The sequence below is a fragment of the Tursiops truncatus genome, chromosome 9 (assembly GCF_011762595.2).
Source record: "Tursiops truncatus isolate mTurTru1 chromosome 9, mTurTru1.mat.Y, whole genome shotgun sequence".
In the NCBI taxonomy this organism is placed as follows: Eukaryota; Metazoa; Chordata; class Mammalia; order Artiodactyla; family Delphinidae; genus Tursiops; species Tursiops truncatus.
The window spans coordinates 103,565,206-103,587,847 of record NC_047042.1 but is presented as its reverse complement, the minus strand read 5'-3'; the positions used below and the strand labels follow the sequence as shown (position 1 = coordinate 103,587,847).

At 43.3% G+C, this 22,642-nt stretch overlaps 1 protein-coding gene across 3 annotated transcripts in view; it reads right to left on the bottom strand.

Annotated features, from left to right (window-relative positions):
- Positions 1-2,051, bottom strand: part of RNF32 (ring finger protein 32) — a 38,764-nt gene extending 36,713 nt beyond the window's left edge. For all 3 annotated transcript variants that reach the window (XM_073810140.1, XM_073810139.1, XM_073810141.1), the window contains exon 1: positions 1,951-2,051. The gene's annotated coding sequence lies outside the window, so the exon portion shown is untranslated. The remainder of the gene's footprint in view (positions 1-1,950) is intronic.
- Positions 2,052-22,642: the final 20,591 nt, after the last annotated feature.

Genomic DNA, 22,642 nt, shown 5'->3' with positions numbered 1-22,642 from the left:
GTATCTAAAATAGGTCCTTCTACACAGAAGATACTCTGTAAACAGTTATGCTTGATCCAGTTCCCTTCAAAGCTGATGGAAAGGCGCTTCCCTGGTGGCGCAGTGGTTAAGAATCCTCCTGCCAATGCAGGGGACACGGGTTCAAGCCCTGGTCTGGAAAGATCCCACATGCAGTGGTGCAACTAAGCCCACGTGCCACAACTACTGAGCCTGCGCTCTAGAGCCCACGAGCCACAACTACTGAGCCCACGTGTCACAACTACTGAAGCCCGCACGCCTAGAGCCTGTGCTCCGCAACAAGAGAAGCCGCCGCAATGAGGAGACCACGCACCGCAACAAAGAGTAGCCCCCGCTCGCCGCAACTAGGGAAAAGCCTGCGTGCAGCAACGGAGACCCAACGCAGCCACACACACACACAAAAAGCTGGTGGAAGAATTTGGAATTGGCCCTTTTAGTTTTTAGACAAGGGTATATCTTATGAAGACAAGAGTACAAAATATATTGGGATAGGGAGGAACAGTAAACTGCTGGAGTAATTAGGGAGTACTGCTGAGGGCTTGATTGTAAGACAAGAGACAAACTAATCCCAAACATGTATCTCAGGATCAACACCTACATTCAGTTAGTCCCACAGAATGAGCTTCCTAAGGGGTGAGTGCAGAATGAGGAAAGCAAGCACAGTGGAAAGGAGTCTGTGAGATCCCCAAGACCCCTTAGCAGTGAGGTGACAGCTTCTACGGCAACCCCGTTCCCCTTCAATTCTGGCATCAAGAGGAGAATGAAGGAGTTTCCATCTAATATTTCATCACAACAGTCTAGGCTGAAGAAATGGTAGAAGGTATTTAAAATGCTGAAAGATCACTAACAGAATCTTCTACTTTCAAAATGCCTACAACCTGGCAGAATATAGTTTGCATCATCCTAAAAATTGTTTAATAATCATAGCTAGCTATCTGCAGTCGACAATTTTATCTCAAGTGTCTACACTGTAAGCCACTGGGCTTAACATCAAGAGCTTTTAAAAACTGTGCCCCTTGTAAGTCCTGTAGTGTCGTTAAATTTCAACATTAGAAACTATTTTCAACTATTTAGTCCAACGTCATTTTAAAAGGAGAAAACATATCCAGAGATTACTGACTCCTCCAAAATTATATAATTAGTCTGTGGCAGCAGTACGGTTAGAAACTTAATCCTTACCCAGTATTAAGAGCTAAAATTAATAGGAATATTTTTTCTTCGTAAATTCCATTGTTAACAATTAGTTAAAAGAGGTAGTGCTTGGTAAAAAGATACCACTGTGGTGGCAAAATTGTTACCGATTTGTCTAAGTGACTTTAAGCTAATTTATAAACATGCTAGTTAAAAACACAGGAACTCCAGAGAAAGTTTTTAAAAGACAATTGGACACACTGTGTTGCCAGGTTTTATAACTTAGGAATTCCTTGTTTTACATTTTTGATGAGATTCCACCCAGGTTGGCCAGAAGCACAGAAACAGTTGTAGAATGACAGTCCTCCTGTCCCTGGGTATCCGTGGGACTGGTTCCAGGACCCGCCGGTTTTCACCAAAACCCCAGGATGCTCAAGTCCCAGAATCAGCCTCCACCCGACCCCCGTCCTCCGCCAGGGAGAGTGTAGCACTGCGGTACGTATTTACTGAAGAAAATCCGGGTATGGCCTGCAGGTGGGCCCCGCAGTTCACATCCTCGTTCAAGGGTCAACTGCATATGTTAACCGTGGGCCCCCTTTCAGTAACGGGCTGGTTGTGGTTCTCAGTGACCGTTCTAGGCCCTCCCAAGGGATGGCCACGGAGTAGGCGGGTTGCCCTGGGGACCCGAGGACCTTTGGGTCTGCACAGGACAGTCCCGGCCGCTCCCGCCTCCAGGGCGCCCCCTCCCCTGCCCTCCCCAACCCATCCCACCTCTCCACCCTACTCCACCCGGGGCAGCACCTGCAGCGGAACCGACCCCGCCCTCTGCACACACACCGCGGCAGACACCCTCCACCTCTGCGGCTCGCTGTTGCCTAGCAACCGCCGCCGCTCCGGTCACACGCCAGCGCGCATGCTCAACGGCCCAGTCCTGCCCCACGCTGAGCACCATTTTCCGGAAGCCCGCTGCGGCTCTGCCACAGTGCGCATGCTCGCAGGTCCCGCCCTTCGTGCAGCCACACTGCGCATGCTCACCGGCTCTGCCCTGACCAGAGTGCAGAAGCCTCTATCGCTTGGGCGGTGCTTTTACACCGCGCATGCTCATCTGCTGCGCGCCGCACAGGGCCGCGCCGCGCATGCTCGCCGCCGCGCGCGCTCGAGCAAGTGTCGGGGGCGGAGTGTGGAGTGCGGGGTGGGACGCACGTGGGGTGCGGACGCACGTGGGGCGCATCGTCGAGTTCCCCGGCTCCGTGGTTTCCTTCGCTTAGCGCTCGCCAGATTTCGGCGCCCGGAGCGCGCCCTGCTGCGGGTCCTGGAGCCCTGACTGCCCAGAAAGCCAGGCCGCTGGCCCTGCCTCGGGTGTAGCCTGGACACGCCTGGCCCACTTCCTTTCCCTTCTTTAAGCATCACATCCTGCACTGCCCGTTGTCCAGTGTCCGAAAACCATTGTTTCTTATATTTGAATTTTTTAGTTGACGGAGGTAAGCTTAAATCCAGTCGGTAACGCTTCATCGCGGCACAACGCAGAGGCCAATAGAAGTTTGTTGAGACAGTGACTCAGCTGTGCTATTTAAACTTTTATTGAAATGAAGTTCAGCTGAAAGTACAGAGAAAAAATACAAAATGCAAATAGTTCTTTTTTTTTCACTTCTCTGAAAGTGAGGTCTAAAGAAGTTACCAAGTTGATTGGAAATAGGTCATTGATTGTTAAAGGCCTAGAAGTTAAAGTTTTTGATGTACATTGGAGTAAATGATACACTGATGAAACAAGATAATCTGAAGCTTTATTGAAGATAATTTTTTTCCTAATGGAATTAAATTTTCTAAGATGGCCACTCCTATTTGGAAGTTTGTTGAAACAGACTAAAAACAAGGTAAAATTTTTTGATAAAGCCAAATTAAATTCATAATGAAGTTCATAATCTTTCACATAATATTTCAAACTTTTCCGACAAATATTGTAATCTTGATTTACATTCCAGTTGGTGATGGGTCTAGGAGACAAGTAAGGGTCACTAGTCCTCAGGACCTTTTGTTTTGTGACTCAGCACAGAGGAAAGAGTGGGCAAGCTTTGGATTCAGATAGGTAGATCTTACTTTTGGGTTCTAAGTGTAAAGGGGACATTTCTTACTTCTCCCCTCAGTATCCACGAGCCCTTCTCCACCAGTTGTCCTGGGGATGCTTCAGTCCTGGGATGGAACATATGCCCAGCTTCAGCTCATCAGAAAATCTCAGTGCCCTGGCCATAGTGACTCACAGTAAGTCCCCTACATATGAATGAGATCCATTCTGAGAGTGTGTTCATAAGTCCAGTGTGTAAGTCCAACAGAGCTAGCCTAGGTACTCAACTAACACAATCGGCTATATAGTACTGTAATAGGTTTATAATACTTTTCACATAAAGAATACATAAAAAACAAAGAATGAAGAAAATGTTTTCAATCTTATAGTACAATACCTTGAAAAGTACAGTAGTACAGAACAACAGGTGACACACGGGCTGGCATCCAGTGAACAGGCAAGAAGAGTTACTGACTGGAGGAGGGAGAGGAGGTGGGAGACGGTAGAGCTGAAGGATCATCAATAGGGGACGGACGGCAGCTGCAGTGTCGCTCACGCCGGATGCTGATGGCACAGGTTCTGGTTCCTTGCTGGATTCAATTCTATCTACCCTCCTGAAAAAACGATCCAGTGATGTCTGGGTAGTAGCTCTGTTTTTCTCGTCATAGGTGACGCGGTAGCACTGGATTGCATTCTGAAGGGCTGCTGCAACCTTCGTGTGCCGTTCTACGTTTGGGTCCTGTCCCTCAAAAACTCACAGTGCCTCCTCAAATAAAGAAAATCCCCTTGCCATTTCCTGCGTCGCGAATCTCTTCTTAGCAGTACCAGCTACATCACCGCTGCTTTTACGCTTGCTTCTGGACATCCTGGGCTAGAAATGAAGGTACTGTACTGCTCTACTCTATACAGTACTGTACAGTGACGTACACAAAAGCACAGCCCCTTGTAGAGGATGCACGCATGTGACCACGTCCACCAGACACGTGAACTACCTTACGTGATTGGACGTGTGAACGCACGTTCGCATCTCTGAAAGTTCGAAACTTGAAGGTTCGTGTGTAGAGGACTTACTGTCATTGGAATGAGCATAGGACCTAGTGGGGCTGATCAGATGGACTCAGTATATTTGTGGCAGCTACTGGAAAATTCCTTTAATTCTTCCTACTGAACGTAGAAACAAGAAAAGACGTGAAACTGCAGCTGTGCTGGCTATCTTGTCATTACAAGGTGAGAGCCTGAAGCTGTTGGGGGCCATCGTGAACCTCCGAAGGAGGATTATACAGGAAGTGGCAGAGATTTGGACAGAGTCCAAGCCCTGGTGAGATAGTTTAAGCCCTGAAGGTAGCCCAGCTCTGAGTCTTTCCACTTACCTGAGTGAATAAATCCCCTTTATGCTTCAGCCAGTTGAAGTCTGGTTTTCTGTTACTTGTAATGGGAAGAATTCAAATGACAAATAGGTATATTATTACCACCTTAAGGCTCTGGTGGGCTTAAGACGGCATACGCATGTGAGCTGCTTAGCCCAGGGCCTGCTAATCTTTGTATCCATTTTAAGGTATTTTTATTGAACGTAAGCATCTAAGAAAAATTCCCATTTTAAAAATTCCTTCCCTCCGTCCAAGTGTTTAGAATTTCAGGACAGTTTTACTACCTGCATGTTTTCTATCCTAAAGAAATGGGTCTTTCTTCTTAGCTACACAGAATATTTTTCTGCAGGCATTTGCTTGAAAACTTAGTCTTGCAATTATTACTTTGTAATTCTTGACAGAAAGCATAGCTGACATGATTGTTATTTGAAGATGTTATGAGGATCATGTTCCTCACCCTCCTCCAGATAGAGTGTTCTGTCCATCATCAGAGTGTGACATTCTTGGATGGGAAGGGTTCAATAACTTGTGTAACCCACCTTTCTCACTCCCAAAAGCATGCTGTCAGTGATGTGTAGTTACGCTTCTAGCGTTTTTGTTTGTTTGTTTCAAGATGGGCTTAAGAGATTGCCGTATGTAGAGTGTGTTTGCATCCTCTGAAAATCCCGAGTGCATTTTCCAAAGTACTGTCCAGTGCCCTTTATGGAAGCACTCATGTCACCTGAAAACTGGGTTCACCTCTCGGTGGGTCTTGAGCCAAAAGACACAACCAAGCCAAAGAGCGGGAGAAGAAAGGACTTATTCCAGAAAGTCTCCTGCATACGAATGAGTTCCAATTTGTTTGTAAGTCCAACGAAGTTAGCCTAGGTACCCAGCGTTTACAGATAATGCCAGACACGTGAACTAACTTACGTGATTGGACATGTGAACGCATGTCTGCATCTTTGAAAGTTCGCAACTTGAAGTTTCATATGTAGGGGACTTCCTGTACTTGCAGTAAGTAAGGAGAACGCTGGGGATCTTTTCCAAAGTGGTGTCTCCCCAAACAGCAAAGTTGGGGAAGTTTTAAGCTAAGGGTACTTGCATATTCATGAAGGGGCTTGAGCAGAGGAGAATTCAGCACTGAATTGGGGCGAAGGTTGACAGAGTCCAAGCTTTAGTTTATCAGAGTCATGCTCTTTGAGCGTCAGTGTCATCATCCCATCCTGTACCTGGTGGGGGCCTTAATTTCTGCAGAACTCGATGACTGTATCACATTGTTATGTACATCCCTCGAGGAGGAGCTCTGTTTTATGGCTGAACTATTGTTTCTTTTTTTAAAAAATTTTTAAACTTTTTTGGCGGTACGCGGGCCTCTCACTGTTGTGGCCTCTCCCATTGCGGAGCACAGGCTCCGGACGCGCAGGCTCAGCGGCCATGGCTCACGGGCCCAGCCGCTCCGCGGCATGTGGGATCCTCCCAGACCGGGGCACGAACCCGTGTCCCCCGCATCGGCAGGTGGATTCTCAACCACTGCGCCACCAGGGAAGCCGTGAACTATTGTTTCTTGACTGCTTTTCCTTTGGCCCTCACTTCCCTTAAGGTCAGTCATTACTGAGACCTGTTCAAAGGCAAGCATTGTGGCCAGGCTTAGATCACAAAATGGCTCAGGCCCAAAGTGGCTTCTCTTATGTCTAGAAAACCATGCCTGTTCCCTTTCTCTGGGGTCCCCCTACCCTATCTGCTTACACTTGCATGATTAATATATTTTAGAATTTCAGAAACATGCATTGGATGTTCTGGGAATGGTCTGAAGAGAAAGGTGTAAGGTCGGATCTTAACAAACGGCACCGCGAAACAGGAAAGCTTCAAGTGAGCTTTATTAGGGAGCGCTCCCGGGCGAGGTTCACTGGTCCGAGAGAAAGGGGCCAGAGAAGTCGCGCCCGGGCGAGGGTTGGGCAAGATTTTATAGGGGAAGAAGGGAAAGGGGTGTGGGTGAATCTGGGAGGGTGCAGGGTATTCCTTATTTGGTGGTCTTTTCGGGTATCCTGGGGGACCGTTAGTCCCGCCCCTCGAAAGGCGGGAAGGCTGGGCTGGGTTCAAAGTCCCCAGGTCAGTTCCTGGAACTGGGTGGTCCGGAATGTCTCCAGGGCAGTTTCTGGAACTGGGTGGTCCGGAGAATTTCGGTCTGATGCAACCTGTGAATCTGATTGTGTTCCCCTGCCTCGGGCCAGTTGGCCTTACAAAAGGAACTGAGAGGAAATTAGATGCACATGGAGAGGACAAGCTGGGTCCGGCTGCTTTGCCGAGTTGCACAGAGGACACAGGTGTGCCTGGAACTAGCACGCCGTGTTCTGTTCTCCACGGTGCTGAAGAAAGAAGCCTCCTGTGTGGTGCTATAGTTTAGAGATCCAGGCATCAACATTGTGACAAGGAGGGTGATGGTGCCCACACATCTCAAAGGAGGGGCAGCCAAAGACAGGAAGGGCCGGCTATTTAACGGGAAACACTTATATGAGGGGGGAAATCTTATACTATATTTCGTCTGTGTAGGAGCAATGCAGGTGCTACTGAGTCCAAGCGCATACTGCTCCCCGCACAGCAGACCAATAAATCCAGAGACAAGGTCTTGGGGCCAGGAATGGTGACTTCAGAAAGCCAGCAGACTGAGAAGATGGCGGACTCGTGTCCCAAGAACCATTGTACCCAAGTTAGCATTCAGGCTTCGGTTTTGCTAAAAGAGGAGGGGATGTTGTAGACTTCTTGGTGCCAGAATCCTTTGTTCACAGGGTTCCTTTAAACCTCCAGCAAGAGAATTGTTATTTTCCGTTCTGACACTTTTTACCTCTACATAAATGGAGAGTGTTACACCTTTAAAGGTCAAGCCTGGGAGGCAGAGCATTGAGAAAGGGCTATTATGTACAATATATGTTTCAGGCTCTAGGCAACCTTCTTTTACAAAAGGTGCAGAGCCAGCATGACCGAGCACAGGCCACTGGGCGCAAGGTTTAGATTCAATATGGAGTCAGGTGTGTTCTTCTTTGCTGCACAGGGAAAGTGTCCAAAACCTAGAACTGGTAGTTGGAGTTTGTCTCCTGGTTGAGGAGGAGTTTTTTCCACTATTACAGCAGAGACAAATTCTTGGAGACTAGCGGTGGGAAAGTATGGCTTCTTAATACATTTGGTCCACACAGATTGAGTTTGCCCATCGGCCAAGGCTCTGAGCTCTGTGCTGATAGGCTGGAGGCAGGGTCAGAGTGGTTCTTCCTAGTTTAACCTCCTCTACTTCCTCCTCACATATTCAATATGTTAATTTACCTGGAGAATATTCTGAGTCCTACTTGATGCACATTTTACTCCTGCCTGTCTCACCACGGTCCTTGACGCTGAATATATTATAAGCGCGTAATACAGAGCATTTCTGTACAGCTTCCCGTTATTAACATCTTGCATTTGTAATGCTGTATTTGTCCCAATCAACCAACCAGGGTTGATACATTCTGATTAACTGAAGTGTATCGTTTAAGAAATCACTCCTCTTTTTGTACAGTCGTAAATGTTTTGACAATCGCATAACATCAGGTGTCCACGATCACAGTATCATTCACAGAATTTCCCTGCCCTAAAAATCTCTCCCTTCCTTCCCCCAGAACCTCGGGCAACCACTGATCTTTGTACTGTCTATGGTTTTGCCTTTTCCAGAATTTCACAGAGTTGGAATCATACAGTATGTAGCCTGTTCAGATTGGCTTCTTTCACTACTAGCAATATGGATTTAAGTTTCCTTCATGTCTTTTTATAGCTTGATAGCTCATCTCTTTTTATTGCCGAGTAATATTCCATTGTTTGGATGTACCAAGTTTGTTTACCGCTCGCCTACTGAAGGACACTGTGGTAGCTTCCAGGTTTTGGCGATTGTGAGTAAAGCTGATGTAAACATTTCTGTGCAAGTTTTCGTGTGGACCTAAGTTTTCAACTCATTTGGGTTTTGCTGGATTATATGAAGGCTATGTTTAGCTTCGTAAGAAACTGCCAGGTAGTCTTCCAAAGTGGACCTTTTGTTTTTGTGTGTTTTTTTTGCGGTACGCGGGCCTCTCACGGCTGTGGCCTCTCCCGTTGCGGAGCACAGGCTCCGGACGCGCAGGCTCAGCGGCCATGGCTCACGGGCCCAGCCGCTCCACGGCATGTGGGATCCTCCCGGACCGGGGCACGAACCCGTGTCCCCTGCATCGGCAGGCGTACTCTCGACCACTGCGCCGCCAGGGAAGCCCGCAAAGTGTACCTTTTGAATCCCCACCAGCTCCACATGCCCATCAGTACTTGATATTGTAAGTTATTTGAATTTTAGCCTTTTGATAGGTGTGTGGTGGCATCTCATTTTTGTTTTAATTTGCAGTTCTCTTATGACAGGTGATGTTGAGCATCTTTTAGTATTCCTATTTGCTATCTGTACATTTGCCTTGGTGAGGTGTCTGTTCAGATTTTTTGTCCATTTAAAAAAATAGGTTACCTTATTGTTGAGTAGTAAAAGTTCTTTGTATATTTTGAATATAAGTCCACGATTAGATATGTGTTTTGCAAAGATTTCCCCCCAGTCTGTGTCTTGTCTTTTTCATTCCCTTAACAGTGCCTTTGACAGAGCAGAGTTTTGAATTTTAATGAAGTCCATCTTTTAAAACTTTTTCCTTTCATGGACTGTGCTTTTGGTGTTGTTATTAAGAAGTCATTGCCAAAGCCAAGCTCACCTAGATTTTCTCACAGGTTATCGTCTACAAATTTTATACTTCTGCATTTTACATTTAGGTGTATTATCCATTTGGAGTTAACTTTTGTGAAAGATATAAGGTCTGTGTCTAGATTCCCTTTTTTTTTTTTTCTGGGCTCTCTATTCTGTCCCATGCATCTGTCCATTCTTTCACCAGTGCCCCATTGTCTTGATTACTGTAGCTTTATAATATGTCTTTTAAGTTGGGAGGGGTGGTGCTTGAACTTTGTTCTCCTTCTTTAGTACCGTGTGGGCTATTCTGGGTCTTGTGCCTTCTCAAATGAACTGTAGAATCAGTTTGTTGGTTGCCACAAAATAATTTGCTGGGATTTTGATTGTGTTGTATCCATAGATCTAACTGGGGAAGAAATGATATTTTAAACGTACTGTCTTCCTCTCCATGGACATGGAATATCTCTCCATTTGTTTAGATCTTTGATTTCTTTCATCAGAGTCTTGTAATTTTCCATACATAGGTCTTATACATATTTTATTAGATCTATACTTAAGTATATCATTTTTATTGGAGCTAATGTAAATGGTTTTCTGTTTTTAATTTCAAATTCCACTGGTTCATTGCTGGTATACAGAAAAGTGATTGACTTTTGTGTATTAACCGTGTATCCTGCAACCTTGCTATAATTGCTTATTAGTTCCAGGACTTTTCTTTTTCTTTTTGCTAGTTCTTTGGGATTTTCTATATAGACAATGATGTCTTCTGAGAACAAATATAGTTTTAGTTCTTCCTTCCCAGTCTGTATACTTTTATTATTTACTTTTATTGTCTTTTTGCATTAGATAGGACTTTCAGTATGATGTTGAACAGGTGTGGAATGAGGAGACATTCTTGCTTTTCTTCCCCATCAGACAGGTAAAGCGTCTAGTTTCTCACAATTAAGTCTGATGTTAGCTGTAGGTTTTACACAGACGTTCTTTATCAAGTTGAGGAAGTTCTCCTCTATCCCTAGTTCCCTAAGAGTTTTTATAATGAATCGGTGTTGAATTTTGTCATATGCTTTATCTGCGTCTATTGATGGGATCATATGATTTTTTTTCTTTTGATGCCTGTTGAGGTGATGGATTACATTAACTGATTTTTAAATGTTGAACCAGCCTTGCCTACCTGGAATAACTTTCACTTGGTCATGTGTGTAATTCTTTTCCTACATTGTTGGATTCTATTGGCTAATAATTTGTTGAGGAACTGGCCTCTGTTTTCAGCAGGGATAGTGGTTTGTAGTCTTCCTTTCTTCTCATGTCTTTACCTAGTTTGGGTATCAGGGTAATGCTTCTGTTTTTCTGGATGAGATTGTAGAGAATTTGTCTGAGTTCTTAAAAGTCTGGTAGTGAAACACTCTGGACCTGCTGCTTGATTGCTTTGGCAGGTTATTAGTTGTTAAGGTACTGTCTTGAATATAGGCCTATTCAGATTATCTATTTCTCTTTTTATGAGTTCTGTTACATTGTATCTTTTAAGGAATTGGTCCATTAGATTTAAGTTATCAAATTTGTGGGTGTAGAGTTGTTCAGAATATTCCTTTACTATTTTTTATGTCCAATGGGTCGTTAGTGATCCATTGGTAATTCCATTTAAATTTCTGATTAGCAATTTCTGTCTTCTCTCTCCTTTCCTTGGTTAGAGGTTTATAAATTTTATTGATCTTTTTAAAGTACCAGCTTTGGTCTTGTTGATTTTTCTCTATTGTTTTCCTGTTTTCAATTTCATTGATTTCTGCTCTAATTTTTTAAAATAAATTTATTTATGGCTGCGTTGGGTCTTCGTTGCTGCACTCGGGCTTTCTCCAGTTGGGGCGAGTAGGGGCTGCTCCTTGTTGCGGTGCGTGGGCTTCTCACTGCGGTGGCTTCTCTTGCTGCGGAGCATGGGCTCTAGGTGCTCGGGCTTCAGTAGTTGTGGCACGTGGGCTTCAGTAGTTGTGGCTCGTGGGCTCTAGAGCACAGGCTCAGTAGTTGTGGCGCACGGGCTTAGTTGCTCCATGGCATGTGGTATCTTCCTGGACAAGGGCTCAAACCCGTGTCCCCTGCATTGGCAGGCGGATTCTTAACCACTGCGCCACCAGGGAAGGCCCTCTGCTCTAATTTTTATTATTTCTTTTCTTCTGTTTGCTTTACGTTTCTATTGCTCTTCTTCCTCTAGTTTCCTAATGCAGAAGCTGAGATTACTGATTTAGAATTTTCTTATTTTCTAACATATGCAGTCAATGCTATAAATTTTTCTTTAAGCACTGCTTTTGCTGCATCCCACAATTTTTGATAAATTGTATTTTCATATTCATTTAGTTTAAAATATTAAAAAAATCTCTTGAGACTTTTTTCTTTGATTCATGTCTTATGTAGAAATGTGTATTTTATTCCTCAAATATTTGGGCATTTTCCAGCCATGTTTCAGTTATTGATATCTAGTTTCATTCCAGAATGTTGTCTGTCTTGATGAATATTCCATGTGAACTTGAGAATGTACGCCGTGCTGTTGCTGAATGAAGTATTCTTTAAACGTCAGTTAAATTCAGTTGATCGATGATGCTGATCAGCTCAACCATGTCCTTAATGATCCTCTGCTGGCTGGGTCTGTCAGTCACTGATGGCAGGCTGTTGAAGTTTCCACCTATAATAGTGGATTTACCTCTTTCTTCTTGCAGATATGTAAGTTTTTACCTCACATGTTTTGACGCTGTTGTTAGGTACATATGCATTAAAGATAGTTATGTCTCCATGTAGAATTGACCCTTTTATCATTATGTAATGCCTGTCTTTCTCTTTGATAATTATCCTTGTTCTTACGTTGGATTTGTCTGGAATTAGTACGGCCTCTCCAGCTTTCTTTTGATTAGTGCTGGTATGGTGTATCTTTCTCCATCCCTTTACTGTTAATCTAGCATTGTCTTTATTATATAAAGTGTGTGTCTTTTAAACAACATATAGTTGTCGCTTGCTTTCTAATCCACTTTGTGAGTCTCTGTGTTTTAATTAATGTATTTAGACCATTCACATATAAAGTGATTCTTATACAGTTGGATTAATGTTTATCATGTGTTTTCTATTTTTTGCACGTGTTCTTTATTTCTTTTTTATCTTTTCCTCTTTTTCTGCCTTCTGTGGTTTTACTTGAACATTTTATGTTGTTTCATTTTCTCTCCTTTCTCAGTATATCAATTATGCTGCTTTTAAAAATTATTTTAGTGGTTGCCTTAAAGTTTACCATATACATTTGCAACTAATATAAATCCGATTTCAAATAACACTATACTGCTTCATGGATAGGAGTAGACCCACCCCCTCTCTCCCTATAACACTGCTGTCATCCATTTCACATATCTATAAGCTATAAATCACCCAATATATTGCTCTTTGTTGATTATATTGAATGAACAGTAAATCTATTAGATCAGTTAAGAACATGAAAGATTTTGTTTTGCTTTCATCTATTCCTTCTCTAACAATCTTTTTTTCTTTAAGTATATTTGAATTTCTGATCTATATCATTTTCTTTCTTTCTGAGGAAATTCTTTCAACATTTCTTGCAAGGCAAATCTACTGGTAGCAAATTCCTTCAGTTCTTTTTTTTTTTGTCTGTAAAGGTCTTTATTTCTTCATCATTTAAAAAACTACTTAGGTGAAATACACATAGAATAAATTAATCACTTTATTTTATTTGATTTTGGCTGCATTGGGTCTTCGTAGCTGCACGCGGGCTTTCTCTAGTTGCGGCGAGTGGGGGCTACTCTTCGTTGTGGTGCGCGGGCTTCTCATTGTGTTGGCTTCTCGTTGCGGAGCACGGGCTCTAGGCGCACGGGCTTCAGTAGTTGTGGCGCATGGTCTTAGTTGCTCCGTGGCCTATGGTATCTTTCTGGACCAGGGATTGAACCCGTGTCTCCTGCATTGGCAGGCGGATTCTTAACCACTGCACAACCAGGGAGGTCCCAAATTAACCACTTTAAAGTGAACAATTCAGTGGCGTTTAATATCTTCAAAATGTTGTGCAACAACCACCTCCATCTAGTTCCAAAACGCTCCTGTAACTCCATGGTGAGAACAAACTCCCACGCCCGTTCCCTCCTCCTCCAGCCCCTGGCGATCACCAGGCTGCATTCTAACTCTGTTCTGGATATTTCATGTACATAGAATCATGCACTGCGTGACTTCTTATGCCTCATCTCTTTCACTTGTCGTAATGTTTTCGAGGTTCATCCATGGTGTAGTATGTATCGGTACTTTATTCCTTTCTATGGCTCAATAATATTCTACTGTGTACACGCCACAATTTGTGTACCCATTCATCTGTTGTTAAGACGTTTGGGCTGTTCCCACATTTTGGCTAATGTCACTGACACTATAGTGAACATGCATGTAAATGCATTTGTTCAACTATGTGTTTTCAATTCTTTTGTGTATATACTAGGAGTGAAATTGATGTCATACGGTAAGTCTATGTGATTGCCAAACTGTTTTATATAGCAGCTGCGCCATTTTACTTCCTACCAGCAACATACAAAGGGTCCAGTTTCTCCACATTATCTCCAACACTTGCTGTTTTTGACTTAGAAAAACTATCGCCATCCTAATTGTTGTAAGGTGGTGTCTCACTGTGTTTTTGATTTGCATTTCCGTAAGGACTAATGACACTGAGCATCTTTTCATGTGCTTGGTGGCCATTTGTGTATCATCTTTGGAGAAATGTCTATTCAAGTCATTTGCTCATTTTTAATTGTCTTGTCTATTTGTTGTTGAGTTTTAGGAGTTCTTTATATATTCTGGAAGTGAAACTTTTATCACGTGTGATATATTGGCAAATATTTTCTCCCATTTTCACTCCCTTGATAGTCTCCTTTGATAGGCAGAATTTTAAATTTTGATGGGGTCCAATTTATCTATGTTTTTTTTTTTGCGGTACGCGGGCCTCTCACCGCTGTGGCCTCTCCCATTGTGGAGCACAGGCTCCAGACGCGCAGGCTCAGCGGCCATGGCTCACGGGCCCAGCTGCTCTGCGGCATGTGGTATCTTCCCGGACCGGGGCACGAACCCACGTCCCCTGCATCGGCAGGTGGACTCCCAACCACTGCGCCACCAGGGAAGCCCAATTTATCTATGTTTTTCTTTGGTTGCTTGTGTTCTTGGTGTCACACCCAAGAAATCATCACCAAATCCAATGTCATGAAGATTGTCCCCTATGTTTTCTTCTCAGAATTTTATAGTTTTAGCTCTTACATTTGGTTATTTGATCTATTTTGACTTAATATTTGTATATGGTGTAAAGCAAGGGCACAACTTCGTTCTTTTGCATGTGGATATCTACTTTTCCCAGCACCATTTTTTGGGAAGACACCATCCTTTCCCCATTGAATGGTCTTGGCATCTTTGTCAAAAATCAATTAACCATAGATGTGAACGTTTATTTCTGGGATCTCAATTCTATTCCATTGGTCTATGTGTCTGTCCTTATGCTGCTGCCATACTGTTTTGATTACTGTACTTTATAGTAAGTTTTGAAATTGGGAAGTATGAGACTACAACTTTGCTCTTCTTTTTCAAGATTGTTTTAGGTATTCTGGGTCCCTTGATTGAAATTCCATATGAATTTTAGAATTTATTTTTTCATTGCTTAAAAAACGCCATTGGGATTTTGATAGGGGATTCATTGCAATGAATCTGTGTACTGCTTTGGGTAACACTGTCATTTTAACAGTATTAAGCCTTCCAATCCAAGAACACAAGATGATTTCCATTTACTAAGGTCTTTAATTGCTTTCAGCAACATTTTGTAGTTTTCAGTGTAAAAGTCTTACACTTTCTTGGATAAGTTTATTCCTGAATACTTTATTCTTTTTGATGCTGTTGTAAATGGAATTGTTTTCTTAATTTCCTTTTCAGATTGTTCATTGCCAGTGTCTTTTTCACTTTGGAAGGATAATTTCACCAGATGCGGAATTCTAGGTGAGTGGATTGTTTTTTCTTTCAACACATTAAATATTTTACTCCACTCTCTTCTTGCTTGTGTGATTTCTGAGGAGAAGTCTGATGTAAACCTTATCCTTATTCCTTTATAGGTAGGGTGTTTTTCTTCTCTGACTTCTTTCAAGATTTTCTCTTTTTCTTTGGTTTTCTGTAGTTTGTATTTGATATGCCCAGGTGTACACTTTTTGGTATTTATCTTGCATGATGTTCTCTGAGCCTCCTGGATCTGTGGTTTGCTGTCTGTCATTAATTTTGGAAATTCTTATTCATTATTATTTCAAATATTTCTTCTGCTCCTCTCTTTCCTTCTCCTCTGGTATTCTCATTACATGGATGTTAAATCTTCAGTAATTGTCCCACAATTCTTGGATATTCTCTTTGCTTCTTTTCTTTTCTTTTCTTTCATTCTTTTTTCTCTTTGCACTTCAATTTGAGAGTGTTTATGGCCAAATCTTCAAGCTCACTGAGTCTTTCCTTAGTTATATGCAGTTCACTGATGAGCCCTCAAAGGCACTCATTTCTGTACAGCATTTTTGATTTCTAGCATTTCCTTTTGAATCTTCCTTGGAGTTTCCATCTCTGCTTACATTACCCATCTGTTCCTGCATGTTGTTCACTTTTTCCATTGGCGCTATTACTATATTAATCATAGTTAAAAAAATCCCCATTTGATAGTTTCAAATCTCTGCCATATTGGAGTCTGGTTCTCATACTTGCTTTGTTTCTTCAGACAGCAGTTTTTTAATGCCTTTTGTATGTCTCATTATTTTTGGTGAAAGCCAGGCGTATGTATTGGGTAACAGGAACTGAGGTAAATAGGCCTTTAGTGTAAAGTTTTATGTTTATCTGGCGAGGAGTTGTGCTGTGTTTAATCTTTGCTGCAGCTGGAGGTATCAAAGCTTCCATTTCCCCTGATGTCTTTGTTTTTCTCTCCTCTACTGCCTTTGGATTTCCCCTGAAACTCTCTCTTAGGTAGATGCTGTGTTTCAGCTCTTAGTTATAACCACTCTGATTCTCCTGGAGCCCTGCTGATGTGTAGCAAGGTATTGGGGAGGAGAAGCACTCTATAATCTTACAATTGAATGGGCTGGCGTCCTTGGGCTGTGACCTTTAGAAGAGTCCCTCAGCCTTCTCCCCATCCCCTCATTTGAGACAGGAAGACCAGCGGGGGCTCAATTCACCCAGTTGTCCTCTCCCCAGGTCACACTGGCTCCAACAAGAAAGTTTCTCCTGAGGGCTGGTTCTTGGGCAAAGAAGGGAAAGCTCTGAGTATATTTCAAAATACCGCCTCCCTTGCCTGTCTCTTCCCACTGCCACAGACACCGGAGGTCTTCCTGCAAGATTCACCATGAGAACATGCTCAGGCTCCTGTAGGTAAAACGCACAGAAGACCCGCCCCCAGTGGTTTTTAAATCTTAAGCTAGTCCACACCCAGGCTCCAGAGATTCTCCGTTACCCTCTAAATGAGCCTGCCAGCTGCTGCTGGAGCAGAGGCTTCCCAGCCAGTGAGCCGGGAGTCTCTGCATTCACTTCTCTCTGGTTTTCTGGTGATGGTTGGCCCTCTGACCTCAATCTTCTGGTCATTCTAAGAAAAGTTGTTGATTTTTTTCAGCTTCTTTCTTGTTGTGAGGATGGGAGTGATGGCTGCAAGCTATTTATACATCAAAGTAAAAAGCAGAATTTGTGAATCTAGATAAGTTTTTTTTCCTGTAACTGTCTTCTTGTTGTGTTACTTCCTTTCATTCCCTTTCATTGCATATTTTTTCTTTCTCCCTCATTATCAGTCCTTCTAGTTTTTCAAACCTTTATTTTATATGATCCTAGAATTTTGTTTACTTATTCCTTTAGCTGTCTAGTACCTACTTTTTATTTGGTGTATATATTATTTCTAAACTTTTCCCAGATTTTTTTTACTTTCATAAGTTGTTGGTAAGTTACTGAATGAATAGATTTGGATCTTTATTTGTTTATTTTCAAGTGTTGGGTTTTAAAAAGAAAACCTTTACTGTTTTTGTAAAATCATAGAGCCTTGTTATAAAATTTCTACAATATATAACTGTACAAAGAAGAAAGTAAACATATACACACACATATAAACATATTCGGACATACTTAAAATCCCACCACCAAGGAGTAATTATCATGAACATTTGGTGAACATCATTTAGCCATATTTCCAATGCATATATACAGAGAGACAGATTACGAAAGCAAATTTGAGATAAAGAGAATCCCACTATACATGCTTTTTAAAAAATATAAAGTATTGAGGTTATTTTTAGATAAAATATTTTACTATAATATTTTTGTTTCTAAAAGCTCTTTCTAAAATATATGAAAACAGTGAAATAGTGCTATCCCGTTTCATGATCAAATTTATCTACCAAAACATTTATAAAATTCGCTCTCTGGAAATATCCCTTCTACCTTCCACTATCAACTATGCCTCAGCGTCTCTGTCCGTCTCTCACAGACAGAGGACACTCTGAACTTTTAAGAATATGAGACAAAGAAGTCGCAAAGCTAAAATTACAAATCTTGTGAAAGAATCAAGACTTAATGTTGTTGATGAAAATGACACGGTAGCCTCACAGGTAAAGCTATCACTGATTGAAGATCTGGTAGATTTAGACCAGGTAGTGATTTCAGAGGAGAAAAGGACAAGGATGATGGCCAGGAATGAGCTTCAAAAGAGAAAGGTTTAGAGGTTGAAGGATTAAGAGAAGCTCTTGGGAACACATTGAAGAATGTCTTGAATCATCTGTGACAAGAGACTCTGCTTTAAAAGGCGAAGTTGAAGTGAAGGGATGTTACCGTGCAGTTTTTAGATCTGGCACTATTTATTCATATTATGACCCATCCATTTGGCTTCTGGTTATACATCTGTCACAGCTTGTAATGATGTCTACAGTTCTCTACTCCCTTCATGTTGTGGAAATAAAGAAAGACCGGCCAAGAACACACAGGCTGTTGATTCAGGGCTTGCTATCGCAAGGGAGTCGGCCACCAGCACTTGTTTTCAGCAGAGCCTTGAAGGCAGGCAGGGGAGTGGGGGGCTGCACAGTGAAAAAGGGGAAGGCTCAGGTGTGCCCTGCTGGAGGCTGTCGGCACAGGGAAGCTGGAGGTGGGCTAAACAGAAGTGGGACATCTTATACGACTGGCTGGTGGCAACTTAGCTCTTCTGCTTTGCCCTGAGTTGACAGTAGGGGTGAAACACACGGAAGCTGGCATGGACCAATCCTGACTACCTGGCCGATGGCTGCAGTAGGCTGTGGTCTGGCTTCCTGGGCTGGTTGCTGCAGAGACTGTGGGTCAGTGTTCTGTTGTCGCGTACGGTCTGGCTGTTGTCCATTTGTATACTTAGTCCCTCCATGTTTCCATGCCGTGTCAGTTGCCTGTTGTCACAATAATGCCCTATTACAGCCCCTCTCCACCCCAGACTCAGGGGGGTGCAAACCATAAGATTCATCTGACTTACGCGTGAGCCTACCTGTTGGCAATTTTGGCTGGGCTTAGCTGGAGGCTATTCTCGCCTCATCTGGGATGACTTCTCACATGAACAGCCAACTCACTAAGGAAGAAACCAAAAAGAGCTATCATTCAAATGGCATTGGCAGGCCATCGGCGGACCTGGGCTAGCTGGGGCAGCTGGGGTCACTCAGTCGTGCCCCACAAGCTTTGCATTTCCAGGCTGGCTGGCAAAGTGCAAGGGGGCCACTCTGGCCTTCGTTGGCACGTGTGTTACTATACTGACAGTCAACGCAAGTCACAGGGCGAAGCCCAAATCAGAGGGGCGGCACCGCAAAGGACCGGAGAGCGTCTGGGTACAGGAAGAAGGGGCAGGTCCAGCTGGCGTGCGAGCTCTTGGCCTGTGACTTTGTGTTTGTTCACCCCTCGCGCCTGGGCGTGGCCACATCGCGTGCTTTGTCTGGACAACTGAAGTTGTCAGGTATGAGAAGACAACTTCATTGACATTTGAAACATATCATTACTACGTTTTAAGTGAGATCTTAGCTCATGGGTCCAGAATTTATTAACTCATCCAGACACTGTTTAAAATGAGGCCATTAAACTACTTTTATGCAGTTGCCTATGTATTTTTTCACAGCTCAAAGGTAAGTTGGAAGTAAATGTGTGAAAATTTTGTGTCATATGTGTCATTCATATGGTATTTATTTTCACTGTTACTGAAATCCTCTAGAAGTTTCCATATGAAGTATCCATTCTTTTTTTTTTAATTGCACTCAATTTCTTAGCTCTGAGCCTTTAGGTAGCAACAGTCTTTTACATAGGTTGTACTTTTCATTCATATTAAATCCTATTATAATAACTGTCACTATCTCTTTATTACCCTTAAAATGATTCATAAAGAAAGTGAGTTTGGAGTATATTTAAGTACAGCAGGTGTGTGAATTTTGTAAGAAATCATCACGTTTTGTGTACACAGCAATGCATGAAGTTGAATACTGAAAGGCTCCAGCTGCCTCAGTTGTGACGGTGTCGAATAGGAAATAAACACCGCACTGGAACAAATGTCACGTTAAGAACTTTTACGAAGCTTAAACTTCTTTAACAGAAAAAGAGGTAGTTTTATGTAAGTAGGAACACAAAAAGAAACTGCTAAATGAAAGATAATACATGAAATATTAGTCCTCTTTTTCTCAAGCTGTTCTATTATGTTATACTCCTCTCAGTGGCTTGGTTTGGGATATTCTCATGTATGTTTTAATTGAAGTTTGTTTCTGTGTTATTCTCGGCATAACTACTTTATGTGGCCACATCTTTAAATATATGTTTGTTTATTCATTAAACTAATATTTATTAAACGTCTATTCTATGAAAGTATGATGCCAAGAACTCTACAGACGTTACAGTTAAGTCAGTTCAGAGCCCTCCCTGCCCTCAAGGAGACTTTAGTTTCGAAGGAGGAGAAGAACGAGTGTGTGAAGAACTGAAGTTAAGGTAAAAAGAGCTTCCCTCCACTCGTGGAGAAGCGTGGGTAAGCTGGGGGTGGGGTGGGGGGAAAGACGGCCCTCTAGCTTTGGGGTGACAGGCTGGAATCAGAGAAGCCTTGCGGGAGAAGGTGGACCATGAGAGCCCAAGAGATCTGGGCACGAGGCGCAGAGCAAGCGTCCTGGAAGGAGTCACACAGGTGAGCAGGTGGGGAAGCTGTGTTCGGGGCCAGGTGACAGCAGGTTTGGCTGCGGAAGGAGGGGAGAGGGGACAGGTTTGCAGAGAGCCGGTGGGAAGTGGGAAGGACCAGAGGTGCTGAGTGAGGGCAGGACCCGTCGGGACTGTGCTGTGAGGAGCCTGACCTGGCAGGAGTCTGGCCGAGAGAGGAGAGTCTGGGCCAGAAGAGCTTTCCGGGAGGGGTGGAGCAGCATTAGGGATGCGGGCGGCCAGGGCGGGGCGGGCAGGAGGGCGGGCAGGGGGGCGGGCAAGGGGGCGGGCAAGAGGGCGGGCAGGGGGTCGGGCAGGGGGGCGGCCGGGGGTCGGGCAGGGGGGCGGGCAGGGGGGCGGGCAGGGTGCCCCGGAACTCGGGGACCAGGTGCTCGGAGGCCGCAGGAGACAGTGTTCTGTGCACGGAGCCAGTACTTACCTACGTGGCCTCAAACAATCACAACTCGTTACAAATAGTTCCAATGTGGCAAAGAAGAAAGCTTTAGGTTCCTAATTGAGACTGTTTTTCCCTGCAGGAATTTCCATAATAACTTAAAAAAAAGAGGTCGACAGCCATGAAGCTAAGCATCACTAAGGCCTTCCCGTGAGTACAGGCAGCCTTCGCTGGAGCTTTCGCTGTCACTTCTGGTGTTGCCGTAGCTCAGTGCCTCTTGCACAGTTTGTCACCTCTGATCTCACAGAGGAAGGCCCACGGCTTTCATTCAGCAGTCTGCAATTTCCCTATTTTTGTTCTGTGACTATCAGTTGTTGCCCAAATTGCGTTACCTAATTTTTCTGGGTCGTTATGGGGGGGAAGGGATCAGTCAGATTTTGAAATGTTAGCTCAGTTTTGAATTCACTGATTTTCAGGTTCTGGCAGGACATCTGAATCCAAAAATACACTACAAAAATGAAAACCAGCAGTCTCATGGAATTGAACATAGTTTTGCTTGTTTTTCTTATTTGCGGTGTTCCCAGCACACAGCTCTGCGGCCCACCCCCAACAATAGGAGACACCCAGCGAACGTTTGTGGAATTCATCCTTTTCTGTGCTGGAATACCCATATGATTTAAACCCTCCAACCCTCCGTTAGGGATAAAAAAGGAGGACTTTTTTTCTTTGATTCCGGAAGGGTTTTGAAGTAAAAGGTCAGTGTGTCAGCTCTTGAACCATTATAGTTGCTATGTTTATTAGGATAAACTGTTCTTAACACAGTGCAATAAAGCTTGGGTTTTAGAAGTAAAAAGACAGGTTCAGATCCAGGCTCTGTCACTTACTGGGTGTGTGTGTGATCTTGGGCAAGGTCTAGCCAAGCTGCCCAAGATCTTCTTTGTGCCTTAGTTTCCTCACCTGGAAAATGGGAGTAATAATATCTGCCTCCGGGGATTTTTGTAGGATTAAGTTAGGTAGTATACGTAAATTAAATTAGGTGATTTTGTAGGATTAAGTGAGGAAATATATGTAAAGCACTTACCCGGTGCCTAGTAGGTAGCGTGTGCTTGGAAACGGTTGGCGTTTTTGCTATTAGTAGTGGTTACAGGTGGTGTAATGTACAACCAGGCAAAGCTGGTGTTTCTGTCCCGATGAATTTGATGGCCGGTCCTTATCAAAGCGTCCCTTGTGGTAAAAGTCCACGCGGGAGAGAGCTAGGCTGTGTAGTGTTGCCGACGTATGGAAGTCTTGCTTCTGTACCGTCTGGTTGGGCGCAGATACACTACAAATTATTTTTCAACTATGAAAATAGAAGCAAATTAACTTGTTTTATTTGAACTTATGCTACTTCGTTTAAACTTTACAACTGGGTTTCAGACAACAGCAGATTGAAATCACAGTTCTCTGAACAATGGAAATTTCAGTGCTTGTAGTATGTGAGTTTTATTTATGTCTTTTCCTTATTATTTAAAGCTCTTCGCGCTTGGAGAATGTAGTAGAGTTCTATCATTTCAGACCTCAGAATTAGCATTGAAAACATGGGATTCTTTACCTGGATTGATGAAAGTAATTTATTGTTTGCTGGGTCAAACACAGCATGCTATTTGTCACACTGTGGTTTGTGTATCTTTCTAGAAGCTTTCAACTTTGATCTGAGTCAAAGTACACTCAGTAGCACAGATGACAGTTAAAAAAAACTCCAGTGATGTGCATTGTCACTCATAGAAACTCTAAATCAACAAGTACAGAGACGCAGA